Source organism: Nothobranchius furzeri, chromosome 5 (genome assembly GCF_043380555.1).
Source record: "Nothobranchius furzeri strain GRZ-AD chromosome 5, NfurGRZ-RIMD1, whole genome shotgun sequence".
Classification (NCBI taxonomy): Eukaryota; Metazoa; Chordata; class Actinopteri; order Cyprinodontiformes; family Nothobranchiidae; genus Nothobranchius; species Nothobranchius furzeri.
In genome coordinates, this window is record NC_091745.1 from 75,491,201 (window position 1) to 75,508,912 (window position 17,712).

Here is a 17,712-nt window from a genome sequence, read left to right on the forward strand (position 1 = left end):
CCGGTGTGACGTCATCAGAATTCTGCTTGGTTCGGGAGCCGGACTCGGTTCCGTGTTTGAAACGTGTTTCTCTACCGCTCCGCACGGCAGCGGCAAAATAACGTTTAGCGCTCATAACAAGCGGATTCTCAGCGCTCTGCTCATAAAACAGAAGACCTGCAGGCCTCCGTGAGTTAAAACATCCTGATACTGTTCAGGTGTAAACACTGAGCTCCATCCCTGTGTTTGAACTCAGAAGATGCTTCTTGATGCCACAGATATGTGATGATTTAGCTTGTTTCTTTTACTCCAGAATAAGAGATTACATTTTTACAAAAGCAGTTCAATGTACGGAGGAATAACCACTTGAGATGAAACATCTCGTTTTCGAGTGGGTCCTCCTTAACATCAAAAAGAACAACAAAAATTAAGAGCAAGACAGCAGAGCAAAAATCAAAACATTACAACAATCATTTACAGACACACACACCCACCCACCCACACACACAAACCCTCAAAGGCTCACAATACTTCACCCCACACCACACGACCCCAACTAACAAGGACAAAACAAAAGCAACAGCCTGTAGAACAAATACAATTAGTAACATAGTAGACAATTATTCCGAAGATGATCGACCAGAGCCCTTCGAAAAGTTGTGAATGATGATAAACAACGAATAGATAAAGGAAGATTATTCCAATCACATGGAGCCTTAAAACCAAAAGCATGTTTCCCTACCTCTCTTTTCACTCTAGGAGCAACAAAAAAGATCTGGTCATTATGCCGCAGGCTGCAAAGTGAAATATAGGGAGTTAAGTGTATTTTAAGATAATCCGGATAAGTAAAAAGTTTAAAAAATGAACTGAAACCAGTGAAACTGTCTCCTGACAGCAGGTGCCAACCAGGACAACTGTCCTATGTGTAACAACAAGAAAAGATGTTTTAAATGTGGACTGTACTCTGTGTTTATACTTTTCGGTATGTGCAAAAAAACTAAAAATGCACTTGGCAAAGCCTTGATGAATTAACTGGGATACGGCAGTAGTAGCTCGCTGAAATGTAAACACATCTGTTTATTGAAAGGACATATTGTTTTGGCCATATCACCATGGCTACACTAAACCCAATCCTCAGGGTGAAAGAACAGTTTGTGAATGCTTTAATTTTATAATACATTTGCATATTTGCTAAAAGCCACCTTAACTGAGAACCCATACATTACTCAATAACTGTGGGATTAGATTTGTGCCAATAAGATCAAGAAAAACACTTTGGAGATCAAACAAATATTAAGACATTGAGAGAAAAAATTCGTTTCAAAACAAAAACTTACTATCTGAATCAGATTCTTAAAATGATCAAGAAAAACACTTACGGTCTAACAATAATTAAGAAATGGACAGAACAAAAATATTGACTAAAGGAAAAAAATCGTTTCAAAAGAAAAACTTACTATCTGAATCAACTTCTTCAAATGAGTAACAAAGTATGTTTCCTTTTTCTGTTTGCCTCTATGTGTTTTTGTTATCAGTTTCCTTAGTTTCGTTCTCGCTGCTCACAGCTTTGCTCTCACTACCAGATTTGCACTTACACTTTCTGGCTTTCTCCTTTGCAATCCCTGAGTTTTTGGTTGCAATTTTGACACAACCCTTTCATGTGGGTGGGACTTCTGAGAAGTCCTCTCCCATAGGACAGTGGTTTCTCTAGAGCAGGGATTCCCAAAGTGTGGTGCGCGCACCCCCAGGGGTGCGCGAGCTGCCATTAGGGGGTACGCGAGGTGAAAAGTGTAATGGCTGCGGAGCTCAGAGAAGTCTGTCATATGTCACCATTAGCGTAGAAACTCATTTGTGGGTGGGCCAAAGAAAAAGTAAGTGGGCCCAATAAATGTAATTGAAAACAAGTATATTTTTGCGCGTGTGCGCGCGTGTCCTCCACATGTGCCCTAGCTTCATAATAACAATGCGCCGAGCTTCAGCGCTCTGGCCTGCGCACGCCGATATGTTCCGTATTTGATCATTTTAAAGGTGTTGGAGGAATCTGAAGGTGGCGAGTCATTCTGGCAGATTGTAATTAACACCCTGTCTCATGCAGGTGTTCTGACATTGTAAACCTCACACACAGAACATTGTGGATGTAACAAAATAACAAGAAATGATTCCCATTCAGGCTATTGACAGCACGCTGAAGATCTGAAGTTCAGAGTGCGTCTGTCAGAGGTCAGACGCGTTCCAGCGGAACCACGGCTCACGGGTGCACAAGTGAGCACATCTGGGCTGGGCAGAAGTAATTTTACAACATTGGTTTAAATAGCGCCAATAACGAGACGCGGTGACTTGAGCGGCTGTGCCTCGCGCGCGAGCACACACAGATTCAATAAGCGCGCACGCTGCTTTAACTCCGGCGCGCCGTCAGACTGAAGGCAGAAATGAACGCTGCCTCCACCGTGATAAAAACTTTTAAGAGGTTATTTTTCATTCAAGGTCAAATTAAGATATTAGCTTCTGGGATGAGTCGGGTCCGCTACAGCCAGTGACTCCTCATGAACCTGACCACAAGTCCTGTTACTGCAGCATTTGTTATTCCAGTTGTTACAACCAGGTGTCTAGGGGGCCTGGGGTAACATGGAGGACGCGTGACACAAAGGAAAATTAACAAAGGTTTTATTTGTCTCTCGTCTCGTCTCGTCTTCCTCCGCTTATCCGAGTCCGGGTCGCGGGGGCAGCATCCCAACTAGGGAGCTCCAGGCCGTCCTCTCCCCGGCCTTGTCCACCAGCTCCTCCGGCAGGACCCCAAGGCGTTCCCGGACCAGATTGGAGATGGAACCTCTCCAACGTGTCCTGGGTCGACCCGGGGGCCTTCTGCCGGCAGGACATGCCCGAAACACCTCCCCGGGGAGGCGTCCAGGAGGCACCCTGACCAGATGCCCAAACCACCTCAACTGGCTCCTTTCGATCCGGAGGAGCAGCGGTTCTACTCCGAGTCCCTCACGAATGTCCGAGCTCCGCACCCTATCTCTAAGGCTGAGCCCGGCCACCCTACGGAGGAAACTCATTTCGGCCGCTTGTATCCGCGATCTCGTTCTTTCGGTCATTACCCAGAGCTCATGACCATAGGTGAGGATTGGGACGTAGATCGACCGGTAAATCGAGAGCCTGGCTTTCTGGCTCAGCTCCCTCTTCCCCACGACAGATCGGCTCAGCGTCCGCATCACTGCAGACGCCGAACCAATCCGCCTGTCGATCTCCCGATCCCTCCTACCCTCACTCGTGAACAAGACCCCGAGATACTTAAACTCCTCCACTTGAGGTAGGACCTCTCCCCCGACCCGGAGGTGGCAAGCCACCCTTTTCCGGTCGAGAACCATGGTCTCAGATTTGGAGGTGCTGATCCTCATCCCAGCCGCTTCACATTCGGCCGCGAACCTACCCAGCAAGAGCTGAAGGTCAGAGCTGGATGAAGCTAGGAGGACCACATCATCCGCAAAAAGCAGAGACGAGATTCTCCTGCCACCAAACTCGACACACTCCACACCACGGCTGCGTCTAGAAATTCTGTCCATAAAAGTGATGAACAGAACCGGTGACAAAGGGCAGCCCTGGCAGAGTCCAACCCTCACTGGGAACAGGTCCGACTTACTACCGGCTATGCGGACCAAACTCACGCTCCTCTGGTAAAGGGACTGAATGGCCCTTAACAGAAAGCCACCCACCCCATACTCCTGGAGCGTCCCCCACAGGGTGCCCCTGGGGACACGGTCATAAGCCTTCTCCAAATCCACAAAGCACATGTGGATTGGTTGGGCAAACTCCCATGCCCCCTCCATCACCCTTGCAAGGGTATAGAGCTGGTCCACAGTTCCACGGCCAGGACGAAAACCACATTGCTCCTCCTCTATCTGAGATTCAACTATCGATCGGACCCTCCTCTCCAGTACCTTGGAGTAGACCTTTCCAGGGAGGCTGAGGAGTGTGATCCCCCTATAGTTGGAACACACCCTCAGGTCACCCTTCTTAAAGATGGGGACCACCACCCCGGTCTGCCACTCCCTAGGAACTGCCCCCGATGACCACGCAATGTTGTAGAGACGTGTCAACCATGACAGCCCTACAACATCCATTGCCTTGAGATACCCAGGACGAACCTCATCCGCCCCCGGGGCTCCGCCGCTGTGTAGTTGTTTGACTACCTCAGCAACTTCTGCCCCCGAGATCGGACAGTCCATCCCCAGGCCTCCCAGCTCTGGTTCCTCCTCGGAATGCGCATTGGTGGGATTGAGGAGCTCCTCAAAGTATTCCTTCCACCGTCCGACTATAGCCTCAGTTGACGTCAGCAGCTCCCCATCCCCACTGTAAACAGTGTGAGCGAGTTGCTGCCTTCCTCTCCTGAGGCACCGGACAGTTTGCCAGAACCTCTTTGGAGCCGATCGATAGTCTTTCTCCATGGCCTCACCAAACTCCTCCCACGCCCGAGATTTTGCCTCGGCAACTGCCACTGCTGCACCCCGCTTGGCTATCCGGTACCTGTCTGCTGCCTCCGGAGACCCACAGACCAGCCACGCCCTGTAGGCCTCCTTCTTCAGCCTGACGGCTCCCCGAACCTCTGGTGTCCACCAGCGGGTACGGGGGTTGCCACCACGACTGGCACCGGCCACCTTACGACCACAGCTAGCAACAGCCGCCTCGACAATCGCAGAGTGGAACAAGGCCCACTCGGACTCAATGTCCCCCACTGCTCTCGGGACGTGGTCAAAGCTCTGCCGGAGGTGGGAGTTGAAGACCGTCTTGACAGGTTCTTCTGCCAGGCGTTCCCAGCAGACCCTCACTATGCGTTTGGGTCTGCCAGGTCTACGGGGCATGTTCCCTTGCCATCTGATCCAACTCACCACCAGGTGGTGATCAGTTGACAGCTCCGCCCCTCTCTTCACTCGGGTGTCCAAAACATACGGCCGCATGTCAGATGATACGACTACAAAATCTATCATCGACCTGTGACCTAGGCTGCCCTGGTACCAAGTGTACCGGTGGGCATCCTTATGTTCGAACATGGTGTTCGTTATGGCCAAACTGCGGCTTGCACAGAAGTCCAATAACAAAACACCGCTCGAGTTCAGATTAGGTGGGCCGTTCCTCCCAATCACACCCCTCCAGGTCAAGCTGTCATTGCCCACGTGAGCATTGAAGTCCCCCAGCAGGACAATGGAGTCCCCTGATGGCGCACTATCTAGCACTCGTCCCAGGGACTCCAAAAAGGGTGGGTACTCTGAACTGATATTTGGCCCATAAGCACAAACAACAGTCAGAAAAGATGACTATTATTATTTTAACCACCACGGATCTAAATCCACTTTTACCAAAACAGGTTCAAACAGTAATATGTAACATAACTCTAAAGAGCACAATATCGAAGTTCTAAGTGGGAGACAACAGACCAGAGGAAAGGCAGCTCTGCACTATTGTCCCCATTGGTGAGGAGCTCCAGCTGGTCCTTTAAACAATTTGCGGCTGATGAAAACCCAGCTCAGCTGGTGCGGGGAGGAGCAAGGGTGAGCCAACATAGTCTGCAGGCAGGCTCCTCAGATGCAACATAAAATGCACAGAAAAATGAAATCACAACACAAAAAGGCTCCAGCCGTAACACTTCCCCCCATAAAGCCTAAGGTCTACACCTTTGGGTACAAAAAACAAAACAACAAACACTGCTACATCTCATTCTCCAGGTTGGGCTAAACCAAAATCTTTTCTGTGCCTTTGCTGCTTGTCATCTTACTCAATAAGTGGCCAAAGCAAGGAATTTGTAAAGCGAAGGTCTCTGTACACTACTCACGGATAAATCATAATGGTTTCCTTTTATTTTTCCTCTTTATTTTGGCTGGTCCACAAAACCCAGCATCAAACACGGGCGGCTCAGGCTCAGCAGCATGTCTGTCCATTTCACAGGAGCCTGTGTTTTTGTTTCCTGCAATGAGACCATTAGGAGTAGAAACTGACATGTTTTCTACTCCCTTAGCTTGAGGATTTGACCAGGCAGGTGGAACCACCAAGTCCCCGGCGATGTCATTTCCCAACAGGAGAACGACGCCATCCACTGGTAGGGAGCGACAGACAGCAATGTTAAAACATCCTGTGACGAGATCAGATGTTAAAAACACACGATGGACAGGCCTCTGAAAGGACGGGGGCGCAATCCCTTTAACAACTACTTTAAAACCACAAGCGCTTCTTCCAGGAAAGGGTAATGCCGAACTCAGAATGAGAGAATGAGATGCCCCAGTGTCCCTCAGGATTTTTATCGGTACAGGCCTATCATCAGCCGACAATGAAACGAATCCAGAAAATACAAATGGCTTAAAACAGGATCCCACATCCCGTTCCCCAACAGTAACATGGGCTGAACAGGTAAAAACCTCAACATTGTCAGGCTGTTCTTGTCTTACATTCTTGGCCTGGAGAATGGGACAGTCCTTTATGACATGACCAGGCTTGTGACAATAAACACACAGAGCAGGTTCAGGAACGACATTCGTTATGTCTGCCTCAGCAGGCGGCCCAGGTGAGGGTCTTCTGTTGGGATCAAAGTTCACCCTGTGAGTTAACACAAACTCATCCGCGAGCTGCGCTGCAGCAGACAATGACGTCACCTTCTGCTCGTTTACATACTGAACCACTTTATCAGGGATGCAGCGTTTAAATTCCTCAAGGAGCAGGAGCTCACGCAAAGTAGCAAAGTCTTTTACCTTGGAGGAATTACACCATTTATCGAATAGAACCGTTTTTACTCGAGCAAACTCAATGTGTGTCTGTGCAGAGTTTTTCCTGGAAAGTCTGAGTTTCTGGCGATAGGCTTCTGGCACCAACTCATATGCCTGTAAAACTGCAGTTTTAACGGTGTCATAATTATTGCTATCCGAGACAGAGAGAGCGGCTACAACCTCGGAGGCTTTACCTGTGAATCTGCACTGCAGCAGAAGAGGCCACACATCTTGCGGCCAATTAAGCGCCGTTGCGATGCGTTCAAACGCAGAGAAGTAGCAGTCAACCTCAGATTCCCTGAAAACAGGCATCAACGCCATGCAGTTACTGATATTAAAAGAGTCTTGCGGTGGGGAACTCACCAGAGATGTCTCTTTCTCAGCCTTCACAGCCTCGTGTTCAAGTTCAAGTTTGCGGAGCCGCAATTTTGTATCAACTTCCAGTTCCAGCTTTCTCATCTCAAACTCCAGCTGTCTGCGCTGGGCTCTGTCCTCAGCGTCCAAACGGAGTTGCTCAATCCTCAGCCTGAATTCGGCTGGAGTCACGTCCTCATCAGAGTCAGCCGGGTCGGCGTCTCCAGCAGCTGTAACCAGTCTGTCATCAGGTGCTGCAGGGCTGACAGGGGGCGGGGTCGCCAGGGGAGGTTCAGCATGTACACAGGCCTCCGCAGGCGAGGCAGCCTGTTGCCGAGTAAGCAGGCCCAAGTCCTCCAAGCCACTGATTACCACCTCCTGCAGCTCCACCTTTAACATTGAGCTGTCCACCTGAAATCCAAAGTGATCCGCCACGTCCAGCAGATCCCGCTTGCGACAGGCACCAATCAGTCCACGGGATGGGGCCTCCACAAACTGCGCTAAATCAAAAGTAGCCATAACTGGTAAAACACTGATACACACAAATTATCACGCATCCAACCTCAGTTTAAGGGTACTTAATGATCCCGGACGAGCCCCCATATGTTACAACCAGGTGTCTAGGGGGCCTGGGGTAACATGGAGGACGCGTGACACAAAGGAAAATTAACAAAGGTTTTATTTACTTTCTCTTAATTCAGAAAAGATGACTATTATTATTTTAACCACCACGGATCTAAATCCACTTTTACCAAAACAGGTTCAAACAGTAATATGTAACATAACTCTAAAGAGCACAATATCGAAGTTCTAAGTGGGAGACAACAGACCAGAGGAAAGGCAGCTCTGCACTATTGTCCCCATTGGTGAGGAGCTCCAGCTGGTCCTTTAAACAATTTGCGGCTGATGAAAACCCAGCTCAGCTGGTGCGGGGAGGAGCAAGGGTGAGCCAACATAGTCTGCAGGCAGGCTCCTCAGATGCAACATAAAATGCACAGAAAAATGAAATCACAACACAAAAAGGCTCCAGCCGTAACACCAGTCAGCGTGGCAGCGGAACGCAGATTCAGCCACACCATAAAACAGCAATAAGTCGATCTGAGGTAAAAGTGAACATCATGGCTATATCTTGTCCCCTATTGACATTTGATTACGCACAAGTAGGTGACCGGCTCAGGTTTACGCAGAGCAGAAGGAAGGAGAGCGCTCGGGCCACAGGTTAAACGTTCCTACTTTAAGAAAACCGTTAAATTGCATTGTTTATGTGCTACCTGGGCACTCTAAATATTTATTTAAAATGAAATCAGAGGAAATTGTAATGGTATCGAATGTTTATTAATTACTATTTAAAAAATGAAAGTGATGGGGAATTTTTTTAACCTGTCTGTTTAGCTTGACATCTGATATATATATATATATATATATATATATATATATATATATATATATATATATATATATATATAGCCATGCCCTGATGTGGGGGCTGGGGGGAGGGGTGCGTCGACATGGTCGGGACATAGAAGGGGGTGCGCGGCTAAATAAGTTTGGGAACCGCTGCCCTGGAGTGACAGTTCAGTGACCTGGAAGTGATGTAGCCTCCAATACTTTTTCCCCCCACCTCAGTCAACAGCATGAATTTTGAGCCCCAAACACTTTATTTCTGCTGTCTGTGGTGTCTACTGAGGATCTAAAGTGAGTACTGATAATATATTTTATCTTTTCTTAGTTAATCTGTAAGTTAAGCCACTTTTTAAGTTGGTTTCAACCAGACGTTAGCTTACTAGCTAGCTGCTAGCACAATGGCTTGCTTAGTAGCAACTCATCTTAACATATTCATTACTGGAATGGCTGGATGATTCTGTCATGTTGTGGTGAAGAAATCTAACCCACGACATACAGAATCAGATCTGAGACGGTGTAAAATGTTTTAAATAAGAATTTATTGAAGGGAAACCAAGGAAGCAGAGTAAACGTAGCTGAGTTCTTGCACGAGGAAGCTGGTGCGGGAAAACTGTGGACAGATCGGAGTTAGATCCAATTTGCGGAAGGAACAGGGAATCAGACTTGTGCAGAGGGCTTACGGTCTGGAGAGGTGGGAACTGGTTTGAGGGAGGAGTGGTCCGGTCTGGGTAGCAGGGACCGAGATCCAGAAATGAGACGTGGAGGGAGCTGAGCTTGGGGAGGTCCAGGAAGGTTAGGTGGGCAGCTGGAGGTGGTTCTGGCCAGGGGAGAGGCTGAGAGACGAGTGGAGTTGGAGATCCAGATGATGTGGGCTCCAGAGTTCTGCCAGTCAGAGATGAGTGTGTAGGTTTGTCTGGGAACAAGAGCAGGAGGTCAAAAAGGCAAAATCCAAAATCCAAAAGCACATCACATCTCAAAAATCCAAAAACAAAACAAATCTAGTTCTCAAGAGGTTACAGAGCTCGAATTAGTTTCTCAAGTGGCTGATAGAAGGTACCCAGGAAGAGTAATCATCCAGCGAAGTGTAGGAGTCTCCCAGCTGCTTAAATACCCCTGGCCAGCTGATGAGCAGATCTGCTGCAGCTTGGTCACCTCCAGACACGCCCACCTGCAGAGGGAAACTCAAAAGACAGGGAGTGACAGCAGGGAAATACCTCAGACCGCGACAATGGCTTCCCCCAAAGATGCTAGACCCGCCCCCTGTGTACTTTAGACCAGATTATTATTATTACTTTCATTATTATTATTATTATTATTATTATTATTATTATTATTATTATTATTATAAGAGACAATAAATAGTTTTTAACCATTAAACTCTGAAAATATCCATCAAAACGTTGTTGAACATGAATACAATGATGTCAAGTCATTAAAAAATATTGCCGGCTTTATAACATAGAACCATAATAATAATAATAATAATAAATATTATTATTATTATTATTCATCCATCCATTTTCATCCGATTATCCAGAGTCGGGTCGCCTGGGGCAGTAGCCTAAGGCGAGAAGCCCAGACTTCCCTCCCCCCAGCCACTTGGGCCAGCTCCTCCGGGGAAATCGCAAGGTGTTCCCTGGCCAGGTGAGAGACATAATCCCTCCACCGTGTCCTGGGTCTACCTTTAGGTCTCCTCCCAGTTGGACGTGCCCAGAAAACCTCACCAGGGAAGCGTCCAGGAGGCATCCTGACCAGATGCGCGAGCCACCTCAACTGGCTCCTCTCGATGTGGAGGAGCAGCCAACACAGCCCCATAACATCCAGAGCCTTAAGGAACTCCGGGTGGATCTCATCCACCCCTGGAGCCTTGCCACAGAGGAGCTTTTTAACCACCTCAGTGACCTCCGCACCAGAGATTTGAGAGGCCAACCCAAAGTCCCCAGACTCTGCTTCCTCACTGGAAGACGTGTCGGTGGGATTGAGGAGGTCTTCCAAGTATTCTGCCCACCGATTCACAACGTCCTGAGTAGAGGTCAGCAGCACACCGTCCGCACTATGGATAGTGTTGGTATTGCACTGCTTACCCCCCCCCCCCCCCCCCCCCTCAGGCGCCGGACAATGGACCAGAATCTCCTCAAAGCCGTACAGAAGTCTTGCTCCATGGTCTCACCGAACTCCTCCCATGCCCGGGTTTTTGCTTTGGCGACCACCCGAGCCGCGTTCCACTTGGACTGCTGGTACCCGTCAGCTGCCTCTGGAGTCCTACAGGCCAAAAAGACCTGATAGGACTCTTTCTTCAGCTTGACAGCATCCCTAACCGCCAGTGTCCACCAGCGAGTTCGGGGGATGCCACCACGACAGGCACCGACGATCCTGCGACCACAGCTCCGGTCGCCCACCTCAACAATGGAGGCACGGAACAGGGTCCATTCAGACTCACTGTCCCCCGCCTCCCCCGGAACATTTTGGAAGTTCTGTCGGAGGTAGTGCTGGGGGTAAACGATTATTTTTAAAACGATTATTCTGACGATTATTTTATCGAATAGTCGACTATTCTAATGACTATTTATACAATTAATCTAATGATTATTTTTCTATTGCACAGCTAATAAAAACCAAAAAATCTCTAATAAATTCCTCCCAAAAATTGATAGTTACTGTAAGAGAATAAACACTACAGGCCTCCCATTTTGTATAACACTGCTTTTATTGGTTATGTTCTGGTGACATGTAGAACTTGGGAGTGCAGGCTGCTGCCTGAGAGGTGGTTGGAGACGGAGTGTCTCCATGCTGCTTTGTTTTGGTCACTTATGTGCGTGAGGCGATTGGTGTTACGACTCTTCCTGGGGAGTTTGGCTCGTGTGCAAAAAGGAAGGGACAGTAATGTGGGATTTAAAAGTTAAAATGATGATCAGGTTTATTTACAACTACAAAAAAAAATCTTTTCATCCACAGGTTGGGAATAATAAAACTAATTCTGCCTGTGGGGAATTAAAACAAAAGTACAAATAAGTAGGGGTGTCCCGCTGGGCAAAGATTACAGGGTTTTGGACCAAAATAAGAATCTCCAAAGTTCCAAACTCTAAAATATCACCTTGAGTTTGGTTTAACCACCCAGTTTAAACTAAACCGAAAACCCACAACACTCTAAATGCAATAAAAGGGAGATCTGAACCACAAAAAAGATCAACTCTAAACCAAAACGTAACAGCTTATCCAAACGCAAGAAGCTGTTAGCGAAGATGCTAACAGTAGCTTTACCAGCATTAAGTTCAAGTTACCAAGTTTAAATAAACCAAAAATACCAGCAGCAAACAGACCAGCACGGAGGAGAGACTGCTACCACCAAAACAGCTCTCCTAATGTCTGAAAGAAGCTCCTTTATGAAGGGAGAAACGCTCCCGGTGATTTTCTGCATCTGCGGTGGAGACGGAGTAGCGCATCTGACCCCGGAAGTTGTTGTTCGTTGCCGGGAGACGAAGGCGGGCAAAACAGGAAAGGAATCTAGTAGTGGACGGACATTGTTCCGGGTCTTCGGTATTTGGCGGAGATGTTAGTGAAGGCGGAGAAGAGGGCGAACTAGAGGAAAAACAGGCAGATTCCTCCTCTATTTACAAACTCCTGGGGATGCAACAAGTGGGTGCGGTGCGTCGACTACCGGATCTGACGTCGACGAATTTTTAGAATCGAGCCGTCAACGTCATCGATGCGTCGCTACAGCCCTAGTCGGAGGTGGGAATTGAAGCTCCTTCTGACAGGAGACTCTGCCAGCCGTTCCCAGCAGACCCTCGCGATACGTTTGGGCCTGCCAGGTCGTACCAGCATCCTCCGCCACCATCTGAGCCAACTCACCACCAGGTAGTGGTCAGTTGACAGCTCTGCCCCTCTCTTCACTCGAGTGTCCAAGACATGCAGCCGCAGGTCAGATGAAACAACAACAAAGTCGATCATCGAGCTGCGGCCTAAGGTATCCTGGTACCAAGAGCACATATGGACACCTTTATGTCTGAGCATGGTGTTCATTATGGACAATCCATGACTGGCACAGAAGTCCAATAACAAAACACTCGAATTCAGATCAGGAGGGCCGTTCCTCCCAACCACACCTCTCCAGGTCTCACTGTGGTTGCCCACGTGAGCGTTAAAGTCCACCAGCAGAACGAGGGAGTCACCGGAAGGAGCGCTCTCCAGCACCCCCTCCAAGGTCTCCAAAAAGGGTGGTAGTCTGAACTGTAGTTTGGTGCATAAGCACAGACCACAGTCAGAACCCGTTCCCCCACATGTAGGCAGAGGGAGGCTACCCCCTCATCCACTGGGGTAAACCCCAACGTACAGGCACCAAGATGGGGGGCAACTAGTATGCCAACCCCTGCTTGGCACCTCTCAGTGGGAGCAACTCCAGAGTGGTAGAAAGTCCAACCCCTCTCAAGGAAACTGGTTCCAGAGCCACGGCCATGCGTTGAAGTGAGTCTGACTATATTTAGTCGGACTCACACACCAACTCAGGGTCCTTCCCTCCAGAGAGGTGACATTCCATGTGCCAAGAGCCAGCTTCTGTAGCCAAGGATCAGACCGCCAAGGTCCCTGCCCCCGACTACCACCCGTGACATATTATTATTATGTTTTTGAACATTTTGACTTTAAAATTCATTTTAACTTGAGAACAGATGCATGATGATGCACCTGAAAACCAGACTGATGCAAAATTACACAAAAATGAAACAAAAACTTTATATTGTGAGTCATAATGAGTCTTGTTCTCACACAGAAGAAACTTGGATAACTCATTTAATTTTGCACCTGAAAAAGTCAACAAAGTTGCGTAGAAGATTACTGATGTCGCACGTTTATGTAATTTGCCCTTCTACTGGAACGGGGAAAGAACGGTAAGAATGAGAGTGTGACGGGGACAAAACACCGTTTAAATACAGTTAACACCGTCAAATCTGGATGAATGAAATTTTAATGAATGAGCATATAATTATGACCGCTCCTCAGACTGTTTCATTTCTCTCTTATCTGTTAAAAATCTCTTCTTAGTTTTCTTTGTGAACCGTAAAAGCTGCAGTCAGATTTTTTTCAAACATCTGAATCACACCTCCTGCTTTCAGAATTGCTCAGAGTGTCTGAGCAGCCACAGACCCATGCAAACATGACACCTGTAAGGGCGCCTATTTCCCCTTTTCTCAAGCACTGCACCAAAGGTTAGCAGCGTGTTCCTGTTTTTTCACACCTTTTTTTCCTTCTTCGCTCTGCAGCGTCTCTGCAGCTAATGTGGTAACAGATGCAGAGGGAAACGTGAGTATCGACCCAGTCAAACTAGCAGCGCTTTTTTTTTCTCAACTTGAGAAAAAAGAAAAAGTTCATTGTTGCAAAATAAAGACAATTAACATGAGACAAGCTGTGATCATTATGGGTTCCGTGGGTTTTATGCTAGCTCTGTGCACCCCCAACCCCCAGTGTGGTTTTTAAATGAACAGTTTGGTTTAACTACAAATCCACAAGTGCATGGGTGAACTCATCACTAAACTAAGCTTTAACATTTAAATAATCCAGAATTACCTATTTTCACTCATGCATTTTACTAAAATGTGCCTCCAACATAAAAGGAAATTAGAGTTTGTGTCACAAAAAGAAAAAAAGCATCCCTAAATGTTCAACCGGGCAGCTATGAAACCATTAAAATTTAGCTCGTGAGGAACTGAAAGAACAAAAACTTCCAAAAAAAATCTCAGTATGTTAGTTTTGATTCCTAAAAACTTGTTATGTTTTTATTCATGTCACTAAGGTTGAATGGAAACTAATTGTAGCACTTTTATTTGATGTTTTTGCCCCTTTTTTTAAGGTTTGAACACCACTGCTCAAAGTCTTTCAAGTAATAATAAGTCATTTTTAGGTAATCGAGTTGGTATCATCTCCAGCAACATCACTGTGAGCAGGGGCCCCACAAGGCTGTGTGCTCAGTCCTCTGCTCTTCACCCTACTGGCACACAACTGCACACCAACCTGCAGCTCAAATTGCTTTCGTGAAGACAACTCTGGTGGGGCTGATCACCGAGGGCGATGATGCTCACTGCAGAATTCAGTTCGACCTTCTGGCCATGTGGTGTAAGGACTACATCCTCCTGCTGAATGTCAGCAACACCATTGTTGTAAACTTCCAGAGAGGTCACACCAAACACTCAGGTGAGCAGCACCAAATTCTCAGTGGTGCACATCAGTGAGAACCTCTCCTGGACCACCAACACTGCATCACTGGCAAAGAGAGCCCAGCAGCTTCTACTTCCTGCACAAATTCAAACGGGCTCCACCATCCATCATGAACAACTTCTACTGGGGAACTATAAAGAGCATCCTTTCCAGCTGCATCACGGTGTGGGGTGGAAGCTGCACTGACCGCAACAGGAAAGCTCTGCAGCACATTATGATCACAGCTGAGAGGACCATTGGTGCACCACTTCCCTCCCTGAAAGACATATACATTCATCACCCGCCTCTCGTGGAAAGTCATCACGACCATGAGTCATGCTAACCACCTTGCACACAACCTGTTCTGCCTCCTGCCCTCTGGAAGGAGGCATACCTACCTCCGCTCCCAGACCAACACACCAACCAAAAGCTTCATCCACCAGGCTGAGAGACAGCTCACATGCCTTTGCATGCAGGTCTGCTGCTGTCCTTGATGCTCACACGTGTCTGAGACGATAATGTTTTTAACACTAAAACAAAAATAAGATTAAATTTTATGTTGAGACGCAGATAATTGAGAAAATGTGTGCTGATTTCATGCATTTATTGTGCCGCCCTACTTCAGTGTGTATTGTGTATTCAATTACCTGGAACCAGAGGTGTGGACTGGAGTCACATGACTTAGACTCGAGTCAGACTTGAGTCATTTTTTTTAATAACTTCTGACTTGACTTGATAAAACCTATAAAGACTTACGACTTGACTCGGACTTGAACGACAATGACTTGAGAATTGAATCGACTTGCATCTGTTGACTTGATGATGACTTGAGCATATTTGATATTTTAGCACGAAAGTGGCACGACGTGGACAAAAATCATGAATCATTCTTCGTTCTGGGTTAGATCTTGTACTGCTAAATGCAGCAGCACTTTGTTTAGAATCTATTTCAGCTGCACTTCCTGCTTGTTTGAGCAAATAAATGAAGCTTTAAGAAGCTTTATTTCTGAAATTTATTTTTTATCATTGTAATTAAAGTGAAGTTGGGCTGATGACGTGATTATTTCTTGAAAATTCAAAGTTAAGGACTTGGGCTTGACTTGGACTTCCGCATTGTTGACTTTGGACTTGACTTGGACTTGGTTGTCTTTGACTTGGACTTGACTGGAAAGACTTGTGACTTGTAAAGCAGTGACTTGGTCACACCTCTGCCTGGAACTGCTGTTTTCTTTGAATAGATTTAGTTTACTGGACTTCCCTGTCACTAACAAAGATGTTATCCACTTTACATCATGCACTGTCAGCATTTTTAAATAAAAACAATGTTTCTTCATTTTTTCAGCATCACCAGAGGATATGCTAGTTTGGTTTATCTGTGAGAGCATCAGCGTACAGATAGAAAACACCCACATTAAAACTGTCCCTGTGAGTGAAAACTGAGGAAACAAAACTTACAGAATGAAAAAAAGAAAAAAATTACGAGACACACCCAAATGGTGACTTGTGAATCTTTACTTGTTAAAAGACAGAAACCACAACAGACCTTTGGATTTCCGGTGACATTTTGTTCCATAGCACAAAACACATTTATATGAGGTTTTCACAAATTCAGCTGTTTACTGTACAAAACGCTGACGTTTGGTGTCGACATCTGGCTTTGAAGTCCTACACATACACGTGCACACATGCACAAACACGTACACACACACACATGAACACATGCACAAATACACACACATAAATGTACAAACACACACACACGAACACATGCACAAATACACACACATAAATGTCCAAGCATGCACACATGCATAAGCACACACACACACACACACATGAACACATGCACAAATACACACACACATAAATGTACAAACACACACACATGAACACATGCACAAATACACACACACATAAATGTACAAACACATACACATGCACACACACACATGAACACATGCACAAATGCACACACACATAAATGTACAAACACACACACACACATGCACACACACATGAACACATGCACAAATACACACACACATAAATGTACACACACACACACACGAACACATGCACAAATACACACACACATAAATGTACAAACACGCACACATGCATAAGCGCACACATGCACAAGCACACACATGCACAAGCACACACACACACACGAACCCATTCACAAATACACACACACATAAATGTACAAACACACACACACACACACACACATGAACACATGCACAAATACACACACACACACAAATGTACAAACACGCACACATGCACAAGCACACCCTTACATGCACACACACACACACACACACACACACACACACACACACACACACACATACATGCACAAACACGCACACACATACATGCACAAACACGCACACACACACACAAGAACACATGCACAAATACAAACACACATAAATGTACTAACACACACACATGCACAAGCACACACATGCACAAACACACACACACACATGAACCCATTCACAAATACACACACACATAAATGTACAAACACACACACACACACACACATGAACACATGCACAAATACACACACACACATAAATGTACAAACACGCACACATGCACAAGCACACACATACATGCACACACACACATAAATGTACAAACACACACACATGCACAAGCACACACATACATGCACACACACACACACATACATGCACAAACATGCACACAGACACACACATGAACACATGCACAAATACACACACATGTATGTACAAACATGCACACACACACACACACACACATGAACACATGCACAAGCACACACACACACACACACACACACACACACACACACACACACACACACACACACACACACACACATACATGCACAAACACACACATAAAGGGAAGGGCAGGTAACGGAAAAAGAACAATGACACTGAATTAAATAATCTTGCAATACGTGTTATGTAATCTTGATGTTATTGTTTATTTCAAAAGGTTTGTCCAAACATTCATGTATTTGTTAGTGTCC

General features: G+C 46.4%; 1 long non-coding RNA gene across 1 annotated transcript; it reads left to right on the forward strand.

Annotated features, from left to right (window-relative positions):
- The first annotated feature begins 8,625 nt into the window (after nucleotides 1-8,625).
- Nucleotides 8,626-16,031, forward strand: LOC139069882 (uncharacterized). The gene is made up of 2 exons (XR_011520551.1): nucleotides 8,626-8,780; nucleotides 14,386-16,031. It is a non-coding gene; the product is annotated as an uncharacterized lncRNA (long non-coding RNA).
- Nucleotides 16,032-17,712: the final 1,681 nt, after the last annotated feature.